The sequence below is a fragment of the Pseudophryne corroboree genome, chromosome 5 (genome assembly GCF_028390025.1).
Source record: "Pseudophryne corroboree isolate aPseCor3 chromosome 5, aPseCor3.hap2, whole genome shotgun sequence".
NCBI lineage: Eukaryota > Metazoa > Chordata > Amphibia > Anura > Myobatrachidae > Pseudophryne > Pseudophryne corroboree.
Genome location: NC_086448.1, coordinates 13,533,042 through 13,553,550, shown reverse-complemented (window position 1 = coordinate 13,553,550; position 20,509 = coordinate 13,533,042). Strand labels below are relative to the sequence as shown.

At 48.0% G+C, this 20,509-nt stretch overlaps 2 pseudogenes; both read left to right on the top strand.

Annotated features, from left to right (window-relative positions):
- Positions 1-18,080: 18,080 nt before the first annotated feature.
- Positions 18,081-18,200, top strand: LOC134930149 (5S ribosomal RNA; annotated as a pseudogene).
- Positions 18,201-19,586: 1,386 nt separating this feature from the next.
- On the top strand, positions 19,587-19,706 carry LOC134930674 (5S ribosomal RNA; annotated as a pseudogene).
- The last annotated feature ends 803 nt before the right edge of the window (positions 19,707-20,509 follow it).

The window sequence follows — 20,509 nt, the reverse complement described above, 5'->3', positions numbered from 1 at the left end:
AGATGCAGCCCCCAGACGGGAGACCCGCCGCAGCTTGGCTAGCGACAGCGGCCCAGCAACCGTCCTCCACTACTTTGCATCGCCTCCCTGCAGTGAGCGTCCCGGCTGACCGCTAACAGCAGGGAGTACAGAGAGAAGGAGGGACGGAGACCCGCCGCACAGACAACAGCGGGGCTCTCACATAGAAATAGTACACCCGGGCAGCTTGCCTAGCAACGCCGCGCTCCGGCCAGCCGATTTCTGCTGCTCGGGGTTATGGTCCTTCGCCTCCCTGCAATAACTTCCCAGCTCCCCGCTGAGACACAGCGCTACAGGGAGTACAGGGAAGGGGGAGGGAGTGGGGGACCTGGCAGATTACTGCGTGGCTGCAGCTGCCAGATGCTACAAGTGTAATAGGCTGTTGAGCCTATATATATATATATATATATATATATATATATATATATATATATATATATATATTTATCTATAGAAGTTATTAATATTAACAGAAGCTATAGAAGATATTTAAGGCAGAGCTTATATTAAAGGTCATCTGCCTGTGATGTTATTGTATCCTGCATGTGATTGTTAACTGGCTGTGATTATCAGTGTATACTAGACTGTGATTATCATGGGCAGCAGGTATTGTAATTTCTCTAACGTCCTAGTGGATGCTGGGGACTCCGTCAGGACCATGGGGATTAGCGGCTCCGCAGGAGACAGGGCACAAAAATAAAGCTTTAGGATCAGGTGGTGTGCACTGGCTCCTCCCCCTATGACCCTCCTCCAAGCCTCAGTTAGGTTTTTGTGCCCGTCCGAGCAGGGTGCAATCTAGGTGGCTCTCCTAAAGAGCTGCTTAGAAAAAGTTTTTAGGTTTTTTATTTTCAGTGAGTCCTGCTGGCAACAGGCTCACTGCATCGAGGGACTTAGGGGAGAGAAGTGAACTCACCTGCGTGCAGGATGGATTGGCTTCTTAGGCTACTGGACACCATTAGCTCCAGAGGGATCGAACACAGGCCCAGCCATGGAGTCCGGTCCCGGAGCCGCGCCGCCGACCCCCTTACAGATGCCGAAAAGCGAAGAGGTCCAGAAACCGGCGGTAGAAGACTTTTCAGTCTTCATGAGGTAGCGCACAGCACTGCAGCTGTGCGCCATTGTTGTCACACACTTCACACCAGCGGTCACGGAGGGTGCAGGGCGCTGCAGGGGGCGCCCTGGGCAGCAATGATAATACCTTGTTCTGGCTAAAAAATACATCACATATAGCCCTTGGGGCTATATGGATGTATTTAACCCCTGCCAGGTCTCACAAACTCCGGAGAAGAGCCCGCCGAAATAGGGGGCGGGGCCTATCTCCTCAGCACACAGCGCCATTTTCCTGCTCAGCTCCGCTGCGAGGAAGGCTCCCAGGACTCTCCCCTGCACTGCACTACAGAAACAGGGTAAAAAAGAGAGGGGGGGGGCACTTTTTTTTGGCGTTTTTGATATATATTAAGCTGCTATAAGGGAGACAACACTTCTATAGGGTTGTTCCTATATATTTATAGCGCTTGGGTGTGTGCTGGCAAACTCTCCCTCTGTCTCCCCAAAGGGCTAGTGGGGTCCTGTAAAACGCCCTTTACCTCAGTCGGTCGACACAGACCCAGACACGGACACCGAATCTAGTGTCGACGGTGAAGAAACAAACGTATTTTCCAGTAGGGCCACACGTTATATGATCACGGCAATGAAGGAGGCTTTACATATCTCTGATACTGCATGTACCACAAAAAGGGGTATTATGTGGGGTCTGAAAAAACTACCTGTAGTTTTTCCTGAATCAGACGAATTGAATGAAGTGTGTGATGAAGCGTGGGTTAACCCCGATAGAAAACTGCTAATTTCAAAGAAGTTATTGGCATTATATCCTTTCCCGCCAGAGGTTAGGGCGCGCTGGGAAACACCCCCTAGGGTGGATAAGGCGCTCACACGCTTATCAAAACAAGTGGCGTTACCGTCTCCTGAAACGGCCGCCCTCAAGGATCCAGCAGATAGGAGGCTGGAAACTACCCTGAAAAGTATATACACTCATACTGGTGTTATACTGCGACCAGCGATCGCCTCAGCCTGGATGTGCAGCGCTGGGGTGGTTTGGTCGGATTCCCTGACTGAAAATATTGATACCCTGGATAGGGACAGTATTTTACTGACTATAGAGCATTTAAAGGATGCATTTCTATATATGCGAGATGCACAGAGGGATATTTGCACTCTGGCATCGAGAGTAAGTGCGATGTCCATATCTGCCAGAAGAAGTTTATGGACGCGACAATGGTCAGGTGATGCGGATTCCAAACGGCATATGGAAGTATTGCCGTATAAGGGGGAGGAATTATTTGGGGTCGGTCTATCGGATTTGGTGGCCACGGCAACAGCCGGGAAATCCACCTTTTTACCTCAGGTCCCCTCCCAACAGAGAAAGACACCGTCTTTTCAGCCGCAGTCCTTTCGTTCCTATAGGAACAAGCGGGCGAAAGGACAGTCATATTTGCCCCGAGGCAAAGGAAAGGGTAAGAGAGTGCACCAAGCAGCTTCTTCCCAGGAGCAGAAGCCCCCCCCGGCTTCTGCAAAGCCCTCAGCATGACGTTGGGGCTTTACAAGCGGACTCAGGGGCGGTGGGGGGTCGACTCAAGAATTTCAGCGCACAGTGGGCTCACTCACAGGTGGACACCTGGATCCTGCAGATAATATCTCAGGGTTACAGGTTGGAATTCGAGAAGTCTCCCCCTCGCCGGTTCCTAAAGTCTGCTCTGCCAACGTCTCCCTCAGACAGGGCGACGGTATTGGAAGCCATTCACAAGCTGTATTCTCAGCAGGTGATAGTCAAGGTACCCCTCCTACAACAGGGAAAGGGGTATTATTCCACACTATTTGTGGTACCGAAGCCGGACGGCTCGGTAAGACCTATTCTAAATCTGAAATCTTTGAACCTGTACATACAAAAATTCAAGTTCAAGATGGAGTCACTCAGAGCAGTGATAGCGAATCTGGAAGAAGGGGACTTTATGGTGTCCCTGGACATCAAGGATGCTTACCTGCATGTCCCAATTTGCCCTTCACATCAAGGGTACCTCAGGTTCGTGGTGCAAAACTGTCATTATCAGTTTCAGACGCTGCCGTTTGGATTGTCCACGGCACCTCGGGTCTTTACCAAGGTAATGGCCGAAATGATTCTTCTACGAAGAAAAGGCGTATTAATTATCCCTTACTTGGACGATCTCCTGATAAGGGCAAGGTCCAGGGAACAGCTGGGGGACGTAGTAGCACTAACCCAAATAGTGCTGCAACAGCACGGGTGGATTCTGAATTTTCCAAAATCTCAATTGACCCCGACGACACGTCTGCTGTTCCTGGGAATGATTCTGGACACGGTTCAGAAAAAGGTGTTTCTTCCGGAGGAGAAAGCCAAGGAGTTATCCGAACTTGTCAGGAACCTCCTAAAACCAGGGAAAGTGTCTGTGCATCAATGCACAAGAGTCCTGGGAAAGATGGTGGCTTCTTACGAAGCGATTCCATTCGGCAGATTCCACGCACAAACTTTTCAGTGGGATCTGCTGGACAAATGGTCCGGATCGCATCTGCAGATGCATCAGCGGATAACCTTGTCGCCACGGACAAGGGTGTCTCTTCTGTGGTGGTTGCAGAGTGCTCATCTGTTAGAGGGCCGCAGATTCGGCATACAGGACTGGGTCCTGGTGACCACGGATGCCAGTCTGAGAGGCTGGGGAGCGGTCACACAGGGAAGAAACTTCCAGGGAGTATGGTCAAACCTGGAGATGTCTCTTCACATAAATATACTGGAGCTAAGAGCGATTTACAATGCTCTAAGCCTGGCAAAACCCCTGCTTCAGGGTCAGCCGGTGTTGATCCAGTCGGACAACATCACGGCAGTCGCCCACGTAAACAGACAGGGCGGCACAAGAAGCAGGAGAGCAATGGCAGAAGCTGCAAGGATTCTTCGCTGGGCGGAAGATCATGTGATAGCACTGTCAGCAGTGTTCATTCCGGGAGTGGACAACTGGGAAGCAGACCTCCTCAGCAGACACGATCTACACCCGGGAGAGTGGGGACTTCATCCAGAAGTCTTCCACATGATTGTGAACCGTTGGGAAAAACCAAAGGTGGACATGATGGCGTCTCGCCTCAACAAAAAACTGGACAGGTATTGCGCCAGGTCAAGAGACCCTCAGGCAATAGCTGTGGACGCTCTGGTAACGCCGTGGGTGTTCCAGTCAGTGTATGTGTTTCCTCCTCTGCCTCTCATACCAAAAGTACTGAGAATTATACGGCAAAGGGGAGTAAGAACGATACTCGTGGCTCCGGATTGGCCAAGAAGAACTTGGTACCCGGAACTTCAGGAGATGCTCACGGAAGATCCGTGGCCTCTACCTCTAAGACGGGACCTGCTTCAGCAGGGACCGTGTCTATTCCAAGACTTACCGCGGCTGCGTTTGACGGCATGGCGGTTGAACGCCGAATTCTAAGGGAAAAAGGCATTCCGGAAGAGGTCATTCCTACACTGGTAAAAGCCAGGAAGGAGGTGACTGCACAACATTATCACCGCATTTGGAGAAAATATGTTGCGTGGTGTGAGGCCAGGAAGGCCCCCACGGAGGAATTTCAATTGGGTCGATTCCTACATTTCCTGCAAACAGGATTGTCTATGGGCCTCAAGTTGGGGTCCATTAAGGTTCAAATTTCGGCCCTGTCGATTTTCTTCCAGAAAGAATTGGCTTCAGTTCCTGAAGTCCAGACTTTTGTAAAAGGAGTACTACATATACAGCCCCCGGTTGTGCCCCCAGTGGCTCCGTGGGACCTTAATGTAGTTTTGGATTTTCTCAAATCCCATTGGTTTGAGCCACTCAAATCGGCGGATTTGAAATATCTTACATGGAAAGTAACCATGCTACTGGCCCTGGCTTCAGCCAGGAGAGTGTCAGAATTGGCGGCTTTATCGTATAAAAGCCCATATCTGATTTTCCATTCGGACAGGGCAGAACTGCGGACGCGTCCTCATTTTCTGCCTAAGGTGGTGTCAGCGTTTCACCTGAACCAGCCTATTGTGGTGCCTGCGGCTACTAGCGATTTGGAGGATTCCAAGTTGCTGGACGTTGTCAGGGCATTGAAAATATATATTTCAAGGACGGCTGGAGTCAGAAAATCTGACTCGCTGTTTATACTGTAAATGTTATGATTCCTGTACTCCAGACCGGAGGAGATCTTATGGCAGGGATCCGAGTACAGGAAAATAAGCTGGTTGTGGGAGCTGGATAGCCTAGTAACCCCTGGCGCCCTAACTCCGTTGTCTCGCCCGTGTTATCAGAAATCCCCTGCGAGACTATGGTTGCTTGAGCCCATGGCAGCCGCGTTCGAAGGGCGGATTATGTCTGCCCAACCCCGATGCCCCCGCAGGTCTTAATGGGAGACAAGGGGAAGTCCGAGACAGGGTGATAACAAGGGGCCCTCTGACTAAGCAACCAGGCCAGGGGTTACAAGCTAACTAACTAAATCAAAAGGTATGTGCGGACTAGCCGCCAGGAAAAAGGACAACCAAGGATCCACTGATCCGACACTCCTATCCGGCACCGCCGGACACCAGAGTGGATCTGTGGAAGCGGAATCCTCCGCAAAGCTCCAGAACACAATTAAACAAAATAATAAACAGAAGCGGACAAGCCGCAACACACGGCTGCGCCGCGACTCACGAACACCACCAGATGTTAAAGGTGCTCGGTCAGACTCCAGGAACAGATGGTAACTTCCGAGTACAGGATCTCTGAGGACAGGAACAACCGAAAAGACCGGGACTGGGAACTCTCTGCAGCAGACACAGGCAAACAGGAAGCTATCACCGGCGTCTGTAAGAAGTCCTGAGGGTGCCTTTATTCAGGCACCCTCCAATCAGGATCCAGACAGGACAATCAAATAGAAATGCCGTGCAGCTTGCATGCTGCACGGCCAGCACATAATCAGGGTAATGAGAATAGACCCAGCAACGGGGAACGCGGCTGAACGTGGCGTCCCCGTTGCTAAGGTCAGAGCGGCTCCGTGCGCCCGGCGTCTTAGCGTTGCCAGGGAGCCGGCGGCTGAACGCGCACGGCGTCCCTGGTTGCTAGGCGCCGGGCCGCACGGCCGAGCGGACCCCGGCGCCTAACAGTACCCCCCCCTTGAGGAGGGGTCAAGGAACCCCTAAAGCCAGGTTTCCGAGGAAATTCACGAAAAAATGCCCTTTTGAGCTTTGGGGCATGAAGGTCTTCATCCAGGACCCACGACCTTTCCTCTGGCCCATAACCTCTCCAATGCACCAAAAAATAAAGCCAACCCCGGGACAACTTGGAATCGAGAACCTTCTCAACCAAGAACTCTTGCTGACCCTGTACATTAACTGGTGATCTCCCCTGAGATTTTTTACGAGGAAATCTGCTGGACGAAACATATGGTTTAAGCAATGAGCAATGGAAGGTATTTCCGATCCGTAAAGTTTTTGGTAAACGTAACCGGAAAGCAACTGGATTGACTTTTTTGATAATGAGAAATGGTCCAATATATCTAGGACCCAATCTGGCTGAGGTTTGTCGAAGTTTGATGTTGCGAGTCGACAACCACACCCTGTCTCCTACTTTAAAAGTGCACGGCCGCCGGAGCCTGTCAGAAAATTTTTTTTCCCGGAAAGCTGCTTTTCTGAGAGCCAGGTGCACTTTTTTCCAAATAAGTTTAAGATGAGAGGTCAGGGCCAGAGAGGAGACAGAGGAATGTTGAAAAAATGAATTAGCTCTGGGGTGGAAACCAAAAACTGCAAAAAATGGAGACACATTGGTGGAGGAATGACAGGCATTATTATAAGCAAACTCCGCCAATGGAAGAAACTCAGACCAGTCATTTTGGAGTTTGGCCGAGTACAAACGCAAATATTGTTTTAGAGATTGGTTAACTCGCTCAGTCTGTCCATTGGATTGTGGATGATAGCCGGAGGTTAATGATAATTTCATCTTTAATGAAGCACAAAAAGACTTCCAAAATTGCGCAATGAATTGTGGACCCCTGTCAGAAACAATATCAGTGGGTAACCCATGGAGTCTGAAAACATGACGGAGGAACAAGACTGCCAATCCCTGGGCAGATGGCAATCGGGGAAGAGCAATAAAATGGGCCATCTTGCTAAAACGGTCCACTACCACCCATATGACTCGGCATCCGGCTGACAGAGGGAGATCCACCACAAAATCCATGGAGATATGCGACCATGGCCTAAGAGGAACTTTCAAGGGCATAAGTTGACCAATAGGCAAAGAACGGGGAACTTTATGCTGTGCACAGACCTGACACGAAAAAACAAACTCTTTAATGTCTTTGGAAAGACCAGGCCACCATACTGAGCGGGATACTAATTCCAAAGTCTTAGCGATTCCCGGATGCCCTGCAACTTTGCTCTCATGAAATTCCGCCAAAACAGTTGCTCTCAAAAACTCAGGAACAAAAAGACGACTAGCAGGAGTATTTCCCGGAGCTTGATGTTGAAGCAGCTTTAATTGGGAAAATACATCCTGTGTGAGACCTGCCTGAATGACTGAAGGCGGAAGTATGGGAGTAACAGGACTGTTGTCTTGAACCGGAAGGAAACTGCGTGACAGGGCATCTGCCTTGGTATTCTTGGAACCTGGTCTGAAGGTGATAATGAATTTGAAACGAGTAAAAAATAAAGCCCAACGAGCCTGTCGGGCATTCAGTCGTTTAGCCGATTCAATGTATTGAAGATTTTTGTGATCAGTCAAAACTGAAATGGTGTGGGTAGCTCCTTCAAGCCAATGTCTCCACTCCTCGAAAGCCCATTTAATAGCCAGCAATTCCCGGTTACCAACATCGTAGTTGGATTCTGCAGATGAGAATTTCCTGGACATAAAGGCACAAGGATGTAACTCAAGGGAATCTGGATCCTTCTGAGAAAGGATAGCCCCTACTCCAACCTCCGAGGCATCCACCTCAATAATGAAAGGTAATTCTGGGTTGGGATGTCTAAGGACAGGGGCTGAGACAAAGGCTTGTTTTAAGGCCTGAAAAGATAACTCCGCTTCACATGACCAATTGGTAGGATCTGCTCCCTTCTTAGTAAGTGCCACAATGGGAGCAACTAGGTCAGAGAAAGAGTGAATAAATCTTCTATAGTAGTTTGCAAACCCTAAAAAGCGCTGAATTGCTTTTAAATTGGTGGGTTGCGCCCAACTAAGGATGGCTTGGAGCTTTTTTGGTTCCATTCGGAATCCCCGAGGGGAAATAATGTACCCTAAAAAGGATACTTCCGTGACATGAAATTCACACTTCTCCAGCTTGGCATATAAGTGATTTTCACGTAATCTCTTTAGCACCTGACGCACCTGGGTAACATGTTGTTCCACGGAGTCAGAATATATCAAAATATCGTCTAAATAGACCACGACGAATCTTCCCAGAAACTCACGGAGCACATCATTAATGAGATCCTGGAAAACTGCCGGAGCGTTAGATAGGTCGAATGGCATGACCAGATACTCATAGTGGCCCGACTGAGTACTAAATGCCGTTTTCCACTCATCCCCTGACCTGATTCTGATGAGGTTATATGCTCCTCTAAGATCAATCTTAGAAAAAATAACAGCCGAACGTAGCTGATCAAAGAGGACAGAGATCAGCGGCAGAGGGTAAGTATTCTTTACTGAGATTTTATTCAAAGCTCTAAAGTCAATGCAGGGTCTGAGTGAACCATCCTTCTTCTCTACGAAGAAGAAACCTGCACTTAAAGGGGATTTAGATGGCCTGATAAACCCTTTCCCAAGGCTTTCTTTCACATACTCATTCATGGCCACAGTTTCAGGACCAGACAATGCATATAACCTTCCTTTAGGCAACGTGGCACCAGGAATTAACTCAATGGCACAATCATAAGGCCTATGGGGAGGCAAAATATCCGCATTGCCCTTGGAAAACACATCAACAAAATCCTGGTATTCCCCAGGAATATGTGCGGAACTGGCGGCAGCTACTCGGATAGGAAGCGTAATACATTCTTTATCACAGATGGTACCCCATTGTAGGATCTCCCCAGACTGCCAATCAATGACGGGATTATGAAAGGCCAGCCAAGGATGACCCAGAACCACAGGAACTGCTGGACAATGGGTAAGGAAAAACTCAATTTTTTCAGAATGCAGAGCTCCCACCGAGAGCAAAACAGGAGGTGTACATAGAGAAATAACCCCATTGGATAAAGGACTCCCATCTAAACCATGCATGGTGATACACCTACCTAAGGTTAGCTGAGGAATACCTAAGGCCTTGGCCCATGTTAAATCCATAAAGTTTCCTGCAGCTCCACTGTCCACAAAAGCAGAGACCGAGGAACAGAGGCTGCCATAGGAAACTTTAGCAGGAACCAACAGTGAATTATTTGAGGAGATGAGCTGCAGACCAAAGTGAACCCCCTCACAATTCACTTGGTCAGGAAGTTTCCCAACTTGTTTGGACAACTACGGGCAAAATGTCCCTTACCTCCGCAGTATAAACACAGACCATAATTTTGCCTCCTGGTTCTTTCTTCCGGAGACAATTTGGAGAGACCAATCTGCATAGGCTCCTCTATGTCTACAGGAATGGAAGGAACCCAGGGAGAGGACCCGACAGATGCCCCTTTTTCAGCCCTCCGCTCTCTGAGCCGACGATCTATTTTAATAGATAGCTCCATGAGGTTATCGAGGGTCTCAGGAGCGGGATACTGGAGGAGACTGTCTTTTATAGATTCCGATAAGCCGAGGCGAAACTGACTGCGCAGGGCTGGGTCATTCCAGCCACAGTCGTTCGACCAACGGCGAAACTCCGTACAATAATTCTCTGCGGGATTCCTACCCTGTCTAAGAGCACGCAACTGACTTTCTGCGGACGCCTCTCTATCAGGGTCGTCATACAATAGCCCTAAAGATTTTAAAAAGGCGTCTACAGACGATAAGGCCGGATCGTCTGTCTTTAAACCAAAAGCCCAGGTCTGAGGATCCCCCTGAAGTAGAGAAATAATAATCCCAACCCGCTGAGCCTCTGTACCTGAGGTAACTGGTCTTAAACGAAAATACAGTTTGCAAGATTCTTTAAAATTAAAAAACTGTTTTCTATCCCCAGAAAAACGGTCAGGCAGATGCATTTTTGGTTCAGGGATGACCCTCGGGGAAGTCCGTAACAGATCTTCCTGTGACCTCACCCGGAGGGACAGATCCTGAACCATCTGAGTAAGTTCCTGAATCTGACTAACAAGAAGCTGGCCAGGGTTTGGCCCAACACCGGTGGGATTCATAAGGCCGACAAAAATCTCCCAACTAAAAAGTGAAAAAATTTACTGTAAGTTAAATCTTTTCTTTTGTAGGCCGGTGATAATGTTATGATTCCTGTACTCCAGACCGGAGGAGATCTTATGGCAGGGATCTGAGTACAGGAAAATAAGCTGGTTGTGGGAGCTGGATAGCCTAGTAACCCCTGGCGCCCTAACTCCGTTGTCTCGCCCGTGTTATCAGAAATCCCCTGCGAGACTATGGTTGCTTGAGCCCATGGCAGCCGCGTTCGAAGGGCGGATTATGTCTGCCCAACCCCGATGCCCCCGCAGGTCTTAATGGGAGACAAGGGGAAGTCCGAGACAGGGTGATAACAAGGGGCCCTCTGACTAAGCAACCAGGCCAGGGGTTACAAGCTAACTAACTAAATCAAAAGGTATGTGCGGACTAGCCGCCAGGAAAAAGGACAACCAAGGATCCACTGATCCGACACTCCTATCCGGCACCGCCGGACACCAGAGTGGATCTGTGGAAGCGGAATCCTCCGCAAAGCTCCAGAACACAATTAAACAAAATAATAAACAGAAGCGGACAAGCCGCAACACACGGCTGCGCCGCGACTCACGAACACCACCAGATGTTAAAGGTGCTCGGTCAGACTCCAGGAACAGATGGTAACTTCCGAGTACAGGATCTCTGAGGACAGGAACAACCGAAAAGACCGGGACTGGGAACTCTCTGCAGCAGACACAGGCAAACAGGAAGCTATCACCGGCGTCTGTAAGAAGTCCTGAGGGTGCCTTTATTCAGGCACCCTCCAATCAGGATCCAGACAGGACAATCAAATAGAAATGCCGTGCAGCTTGCATGCTGCACGGCCAGCACATAATCAGGGTAATGAGAATAGACCCAGCAACGGGGAACGCGGCTGAACGTGGCGTCCCCGTTGCTAAGGTCAGAGCGGCTCCGTGCGCCCGGCGTCTTAGCGTTGCCAGGGAGCCGGCGGCTGAACGCGCACGGCGTCCCTGGTTGCTAGGCGCCGGGCCGCACGGCCGAGCGGACCCCGGCGCCTAACAGTATGCACCCAACAAGCTGGGTGCTCCTGCTTCTAAGCAGACGATTGCTCGTTGGATTTGTAGCACAATTCAACTTGCACATTCTGTGGCAGGCCTGCCACAGCCTAAATCTGTCAAGGCCCATTCCACAAGGAAGGTGGGCTCATCCTGGGCGGCTGCCCGAGGGGTCTCGGCATTACAACTCTGCCGAGCAGCTACGTGGTCGGGGGAGAACACGTTAGTAAAATTCTACAAATTTGATACCCTGGCTAAAGAGGGCCTGGAGTTCTCTCATTCGGTGCTGCAGAGTCATCCGCACTCTCCCGCCCGTTTGGGAGCTTTGGTATAATCCCCATGGTCCTGACGGAGTCCCCAGCATCCACTAGGACGTTAGAGAAAATAAGATTTTACTTACCGATAAATCTATTTCTCGTAGTCCGTAGTGGATGCTGGGCGCCCATCCCAAGTGCGGATTGTCTGCAATACTTGTACATAGTTATTGTTACAAAGAAATCGGGTTGTTATTGTTGTGAGCCGTCTGTTCAGAGGCTCCTACGTTGTCATACTGTTAACTGGGTTCAGATCACAAGTTATACGGTGTGATTGGTGTGGCTGGTATGAGTCTTACCCGGGATTCAAAATCCTTCCTTATTGTGTACGCTCGTCCGGGCACAGTATCCTAACTGAGGCTTGGAGGAGGGTCATAGGGGGAGGAGCCAGTGCACACCACCTGATCCTAAAGCTTTTACTTTTGTGCCCAGTCTCCTGCGGAGCCGCTATTCCCCATGGTCCTTACGGAGTCCCCAGCATCCACTACGGACTACGAGAAATAGATTTATCGGTAAGTAAAATCTTATTTTCTCCTATAAGTTACAATGTAAGCATGGCATGGAGGCCATTTTTAATCATGTTTCCTGTTGCTGCCATAATTCCAGAACATTCCTACACTACATCTCTTCGCCACCGGAGGCGCAGGGGTGTTAGTGGGAAAATTTGGTTCAGGTTTCACATAGGCCCATGTAAACTGTATTTAGCCATAAATATATTTAGCCAATAGCCAAAGGACGCACTTTAAGTCTGTCCTTTGGCTATTGTGGTGTCTGTCTGTATAAGCATACAACACAGACTAAATATAAGGTTTACTATAATGTCTGTACATAAATCTACCGCAAATTCTGTTGGTTTGTACGTTTCCACTCCGAAAGCAGGGTCAGTCCCAGATCCTATGTTAAGCATAACGCCGCTCGACAGGAGCGGTAACATCGGAGTCTCGAAAGTTACTCCGCCAGCTCTAACAAAGGATTCTCAGTCTTTCCAAAAGCCCAATATCCCTTTGGGTACCAGGGTGTTAATTTATATGGTCTTATAATTTAATCTGACAATTATACAAACCTCACAGCGGTACCTACCACTGAAAAGGGTACATTAGACCAGCAGTCAGATAGTGCGGGGTTTTGACAACCATACATTACTAATAACAGTGAGTCAGTGTCTCAAATTTTACAGAGATTAGGTAGACTCTAACATCTAATCTGTCGATTTTCATAAACAACAGATTTTCAATGAGTTATTATTTAAAATATCTGACTAACAGTTAACTCTATTTACCCGTTTCCACATCTAAATGGGAGAATCCGTCATTGGTGAATTCGTCTGTGACAAACATTATAAACAGGATACATTTGGGTCACTAGACGCTCTATGTATGGAAACAATGACGATCACTGTTAATAAAAAGCTGCAGAGTATCTCGGTAAAGCTTCTGCTAACACGATTCTCGCTTTTCATCGTCGCTAGTGTCACCAAAACAAGGCCAGAACTTGTTTGATCCTAAATTTGATATTCAGACAAAATATTTTGGCCAACGTTTAATCCCTTTAGACTTCAGTCTTTTCAAGGCTGTGGTACAAAAACAGTCACGACTTGTAACGCCATGGTGCTAAAGTCAACAAGCCAGTGGCTTAACGGCCTCTCAGGCCATCTAGAATTTCCAATTGTGGAAGCGCGCCTTTACACGTTACATTTGCCGGTTTCCAAACATCCACTCATGGATGTATCCGCTATTTACATCTGCTGGTTTCAGCTGTTTTTATTTCCACACCTGGTACACCAACAGAGTCAGGGTTACTTATTCCCCTCTGTTTGGGGTAACGAAGCCGGAGGGCTCCGTCACAGTATCAATCAGCAAGTCACTTACTACAGTTGGAAATGGATTTACTGCAGTTAGGACTTGCATAGTTGAAGCCACAAGATTGCATAATTGCGCTTGATCTTTACAATGCGTACCCATTCCAGTTTGGTCACCGCATCACAGGTTCTTGCGTTTTGCAATACGCCACAACCATTAACCATTTCAGGTTCTACCGTTTGGCCTCTGGTCAGCGCCTCGGGTATTCACCAAAGTGATGTTGGTGTCAATAGCTCATTTCAGAGCCCTGGCGGTGACAATCGTTACATATTTAGACAATCTGCTCATAAGAACTCTGTCTCAACAGAAGTTCATTTTACTTGCGCTACTAACGTACACCACGGTGGCAGGTCAAGTTCGAAAACAATCGCATCTAATCCGTCTGAACGACTTCAGTGCCTAGGTAAGATTATAAATACGGTAAATCAAAGATATTTATCTACTACACCAGAAAGAACAAATATACCATCTAGTACAATAGTGCAAAAGCCACGCACACTAGTGGTACATTGGTGTATTCGCCTATTAGGAACAATGATGTGTTTTCAACGCGCTGTAACAATGATGTATTTACATTTTTCTGTAGCCACGGTCTCCGGCTGCACATAATTCTGCACCTCTATGGGGTGCTGGGTAAACGAGCAATGTTACAGGTCCCAATGTACCATACAATAACAGCAAGCCGCTACAGACCGCAGAGGTCTACATAAAAAAACAGGAGGTGTTTAGATTACGCAAATTCTCAGTTCCATTTACTTTGTGCAGATTCAGTCATGTCTGTCCGTATAAGTCCAAGGATTAATTTGGTAAAATCATATGAAATAATTACTTTTCTACTTCATCCACTAGGGGACACTGGGGTATAGAAGGGTGATGATTGGAGCATGGCACTTTAAGAATTCTTTAGAATTAAAGATGGCTCCACCCCCTCTATACCCCACTGGCCTCAGTATGTTGGAAATACCTTTCAAAATGTTTTTGCCAGCAGTAGGTGCAACGTGAAGTTGTCCAGGGCCCAGTGTAAAGCTTGTGAGTCAGAGGGATCGGTGGCTGCTGTCCTTTCTGATACTCCGTCCTGGGTGGCTTCCTTAGCAGAAGCCATGCCAGAGTTGTCTTTTCAGTTGGCGGACTCCCGCCAGGGACAAGGGTCTGCGGGTGAGGATCCAGGTTCAGGTTCGCTGCCATCTCCCCAGGTGTCACAGCCAGCTTGGGCCCAGGGGTTAGCACGCTCCGTTCAGGGTTAATGCAGATCTCTTCCTCCATAGAGCGGATGATGAAGTCCTCATTCAGGAGTTCAGGTAACTCCGCCAGCCGTCCGTTTCATAAGAAACATCTCCCTGCTGTCCTTCAGTCTGGGGATGAACACGATGAAGATAAGGTTCTAGAGGATTCAGACTTGGAGGAAACCTTGGCTCCAGAGATGGATTTCGGGGACACCCAAGAGATAGGCGCGTAAATGTATTATAGCGACACATATCATGCTGCTATAACGTTTCCTGCTCCGCCTCGTTACCGAGGCAAAGCAGGAAGGGACACCGACAAGATGTCTAAACGGAATTCGGTCTCTAGGTCAACCACACTTAGGTCGACAGTCATTAGGTCGACCACTATTGGTCAACATGCATTAGGTCGACATGGAAAAGGTTGACTTGAGTTTTTCTATTTTTTTTTCTTTTTGTTGAATTTTTTTATTTATGATCCACGTGGACTACGACTGGGAATAGTGACGTGTGCTCGGCACCTTGCCTCAATTGCTCACCATGAGAGGGGACATGGTGCACTAATTGGGGTTCCCGGTCACTTTACAAAGAAAACGACACCAAAAAAACCTCATGTCGGCCTTGTTCATGTCGACCTAATGACCGTGTCAACCTAGTCACTGTCGTCCAGTAGTGGTCGACCTAATGACTGTCGACCCAAGTGTGATTGACCCTATGATCCACACCCGTCTAACCATCTTGTCGCTCCCCCCTCCAGCGATGCCCCCTGAGCACACAGCGCATCAGCTGTCGCCCGCCCGACTATGCTACTCGCGCCAGATCCACAGTGCATTCCAGAGCCGACACCCACCACAGCCAGGGACAGCTCTGTCCCTGTTGTGGAGCTAGGGCATCGCCGCCTGCAGCTGTCAAAATCAACAGCTCATACATAGCCCCCTCATACTGGCGTGCTATCTGTCACTGAGCCGCCACCGCAGCTGTAATACGTGGAGGAGAAACTGTATCCATGCACTGCGCTGATGCCGCTTCTCCCCCATAACGGAGAGTAAAACATTTACCCCTGGGTTCCTTATGGCAGTCCATCAGATCCTATAGGTCTGACACAGCGGAATCTCGGGAGACTTCTCTGTTTCAGAAGAAAAAGGAACTTGCCGTTACCTTTCCCTTTTCCCCTTAATTAGAAGAGCGGTTGTCTTCAGCTTGCAAACATCCGGATAAAAAATTTCAGATATCCAGGCATTTCTCCGGCAGGGTCCACAGGTTATTCGCAGGATAACATTGGGATATGCCGGAGCGACAGCGGATTGGCACCGAACGATCACAAGCTTTCAGTCCTCCCAGGATGCAACGGGCTTGTCCATATAATCCCGCCCACTGGCTCAGGCAAATCAGTTTTTTGTTTGGTGCGGCAGGAGCCGGACCATGGTCACAGGGCTGCTGTGTTTGGCAGCCCTAAGCTTTATTTGATTTATTTTTATAGTTTTACTATGTTTTCTGAGTAATCTTTCCTACCAGCGTCTTATACGCATATTGGAAAGAGTCGCTCCAACAACTCTCCGCCAGGTCGTAACAACGCTTACCCACGGTACAAGTGCTGTCTCGACGGGCGTCTGTGTCGGATATACTAGCAGGTCCAGCAGACGTTATCAGGCTGTGGCTGGAGCACGGGGAGAAGGTAAGGCATCGGTTCCACTTAGAAGGGGAATTCGGACACAGCCGCACTGTATTGGGAGGAGACTACCAAACAGCTGATGCACCGCCACCACGGGTGCTCCAGCGCTAGGCTTTAGGGATCATAAGGCACCAGGATTAGTTTGAGGCTGCGATCCCTAGGGTTGATGTCAGCAGTGGGGAGTCAGACGCTCTCCTGGTCGCCCCTCCCCCCAGTTTGACCAGTTTCCGCGAGTCTTCCACCATGAACTGATTGCCTCACTTCCGTCTCAGACGCTACCACGAGGGGTCTCGGTCGCAGCATAGGCTGCTGCGTCTGTGTACACTAAGCGTTACCGTGAGGAGGCCGGGTCGCAGACAAGTGCGTCTGCATGCAGTGCGTTCACTGAGCGTCTGTGTTCACTAAAAGTTCCCGGAGCGGCAGTGTACACTAGTAGTGTCTGGATCCACTCAGCGTTAGCTAATGTATTGATCGATCCTGGAAGTGGGGAAGTCTCCCTGTATCCCACTCTACTGAGTACGGTTATACTGCTCTAAAATTCTATCTACTTTTGTAGTATGAATAGTTAACTTTAGTGCCAATTGCGTATGAGCCTGTGCACATTACTGTGGTTTTCTTCGCAATGCGTCTGAATACGTTAAAGATCTGTATAGAACAGAATTCAGTAATATATACTCCTACATACTTGGAGATGTTTGTAGTTGATAATATGCTCATATGATGTGTGTGTGTGTGTATATATATATATATATATATATATATATATATATATATATGTGAATGACTGCTAGTGTCATGCTGACTTAATATAAATGATTGTCTGTTGATCTTCTGATCCTCAATGCTGGTGCATGGGTAGGGTCATACATAATACTTTAAGAAAAAGTGGTTACAGTCACAAATTGTGTAGTACACTGCGAGAGTGCTGATTATTTATCATGTCTAAGGGCGGCAAAGGTGACGAGGGTACACTTACAGTAACACCAACACTCATATACATGTTGTTTTGCAAAAACTGTATTATCCTCTATGATCTGGTACAGGATGGTTTATGTGTAAAATGGTTGCTGTTTAGCATAATACATCCCTGATCTACATCAGGTATAGATAGCCCCATTGGGGCGATGTTTGCACAGACCTTGTCCAGTTTAGCTGAAAAGTTAATTCTTACACTATTAATCCATGCAGCTCACTACTTGCGGTATATCCCAAACAGCTTCTCCAATAAAACAAGCTGATGAACCGAAGGTAACTAAATCATCGACTTCATAGGCTACACATGATAATCATCAGACGATGAAAGCTCTATATACTCTACTTCAGCATACGAAGAGCAGGTAAAAGGCTAGTCTGTCAATAAAGGCAACAGAAGCCTGGGGTAAAAATAAGACACCTGTGTTTAAACGTCCCAAAGGGCCTTCTTCATAAAATAGAATACCCGGTAAATGGGATTCCAATATCTTTTTCCAGCTGGTGACTGTTTAAAATAGGAAAGTGCCTCCCAAAATAGATATGCATGTCATTGATTGTGTAAAATCTATATGGCCTCTGCCATCAAAAAGAGGAATGGTTTTAAAAAGACCATATTGTCTTTGTCTGGGGCAGTCATAAGGCCAGCCATGACTTCATCTTGCAATCTACGGCTACACCACACTGGATAGGCCCAATCTCACTAAGATCTTGGAAGCTAAGCAGTGTTGGGCCTGGTTAGTTCTTGGAGGGGAGACCACCTTGAAATACTAGGTGCTGTAGGTACACTGGGCTGAGGTACTGGAAGACAGGTTTTCAGTGCCTGCAAGTGAGCAAAAACCCCATATAGCTCATATGGACACTAATGTTCTAGGGCATCAGCAATAACAATAGCTGTTCGCAGAACAGTTTGGCTCACATACATGGAAAACTGATTCAGAATCTAAGAAGGTTCTGGAAACTTTGCCTTGGCTGGAAGTTTCTGTTTGGGAAGGAGTTAACGGTTATTCGGGAGTCAGAAACAGACTCCAAGAAGGTCACGTTTCCTTCCACATATAACCCCAAACCTAGGGGTCTGGTTTTGGCCTTGTCGGTCATAAAGGAACATAACAGCCCCAAGAGGGCCAGTTTCCAAAACAAAAGGGGGCCGACTTCTTCAGTTTGCACAGATCTGGTAGTAGTCTACAAACGGATGCTGGGTGCAAGAAGCGGTATCTCTAGGTTATGCTTTCCCTTCTAGAAGCATCCTCGTTGAATGTTCTTCTGTTCCAGCCCATCTCGTGTAGAGGCAGGGGAGAGGGATTTGCATGAAGCAGTTCAGAAATTGCTTTGGTTAGGAATAGTCATTCCAGTAACCCATGCACAATGGGAGGGGGGGGGCAGAGGCACGGGTGGTTCATAAATTGGCAAAAATCATCTCTGGTTCCGTAACAACGGATGGCTTACGGTGAGGCTGTCCTGAATTCAGGTCTGCAGAAGATAGTTATCTCGGAACAAGATATCCAAGGTGCAGTTAAGGACTCAGGAGTTGTTACACAGTCAAACAATAGCAATTCACGCAGCAATAACAGCCTGAGAGGAGTTATGAGAAGAGATGCGCATTATTGTTTTGAAATAAGACGTGTATCAAGTGTTCATGCAAGTAGCTTTTTCTCTATATAATGTCATGCTAAATAAAGTGAAGGCAGTCTCATTTTGACTGACCTAACTACGTGTGGTGTCTGTTCCTGGGATTCCCAATCGATGTAAACAAAGGGTAACGAACAGACAATTGAAGGAGATTGATAAGAGGAGGCTTATCTCCAACAATGGTGAATAGACATGGTGGAGTACCACACTTCCACTCAAGATCTCTCCAGCATCTGTTTCCATCTACAGCCGCATCACACTGGATATGTCCAATCTCATTTGATGTTGGAAGTTAAGCAGTGTTGTGCCTGGTTAAATTCTCTGATAAGAGACCACCTGTAAATACCAGGGGGTGTAAGGGACCAGATGGACAATAACCATCTACAGCAGTCATGTCCAAACTGCGGCCCTCCAGCTGTTGAGAAACTACACCCCAGCATGCCCTGACACAGCTTTAGCATTCTCTGATAGCAAAACTGTGTCAGAGCATGCTGGGATATGTAGTTTCACAACAGCTGGAGGGCTGCAGTTTGGACATGCCTGATCTACAGCCATACCACACTGGATATGCCCAATCTCACCTGATCTTGCAAAACTAAACAGTGTCGGGACTGGTAGGTACTTGGATGGGAGACCACCTGGGAACACCAGGTGCTATCCGTATGACACACACAAGTACGTGGTACTGGCAGAAAGGGTAAGAAAGTCAGTAGCCTGGGGGCTACATCATTCCATCTAGGCCAGAGGTCACCCTTTTGGATATCAGATTGGGAGATCCTGACAACAAATGCCAGTCTTCAGGGCTGTGGGGACCATTGTCCGGAAGATGATGATTCCGTGGAGACTGGGCCACAGAAGAGAGTTGCCTGCTAATAAACCTGTTAGCACCTCGGGCCATATACTGGGTCCTGATTCAGGCACGGGACATTCCTAAAGGAAAACCGGTCCAGATCCGCAAGGACAAGGAAATGGCAGTAGTATACCTCAACCTTCAGAGAGGTACACGCAGCTAAACAGCAAGGAAGGAGGTAAGTCACTTACTAAAGTGTGCAGAACTCCATCTTCCAGCCTTGGCCACAGTGTTTGTTCCAAGAGTCCTAAACTGAAGAGCAGATTTCTCAGTCGACATGCCATTCACGTAAGCGAATAGGCTTTACACCCCAAAGTCGTTTCAGACTCAGGTAGACAAGTGGGGTTGGCCAGAGATAGATCTCATGAAGTCCCATCTGAACAACAAAGAGCCCATAATCGGGTAAGGAACAAAGGATCTTTGTGGACGTCTTTTCAATGGGAAGTTCATTTCACTTATGTGTTTTCTCAAATCATCCTGCTACCCAGGATAGTGAGGAAAATACAACAAGGAGGCCGGGATTCTAATAGCTCCGGCTTGGCCCAGAAGGTGTTGGTACACAGATCCGCAGAAAATGTTGAATCCCATTTCTATTTTCTCTACGCCCAGATCTACT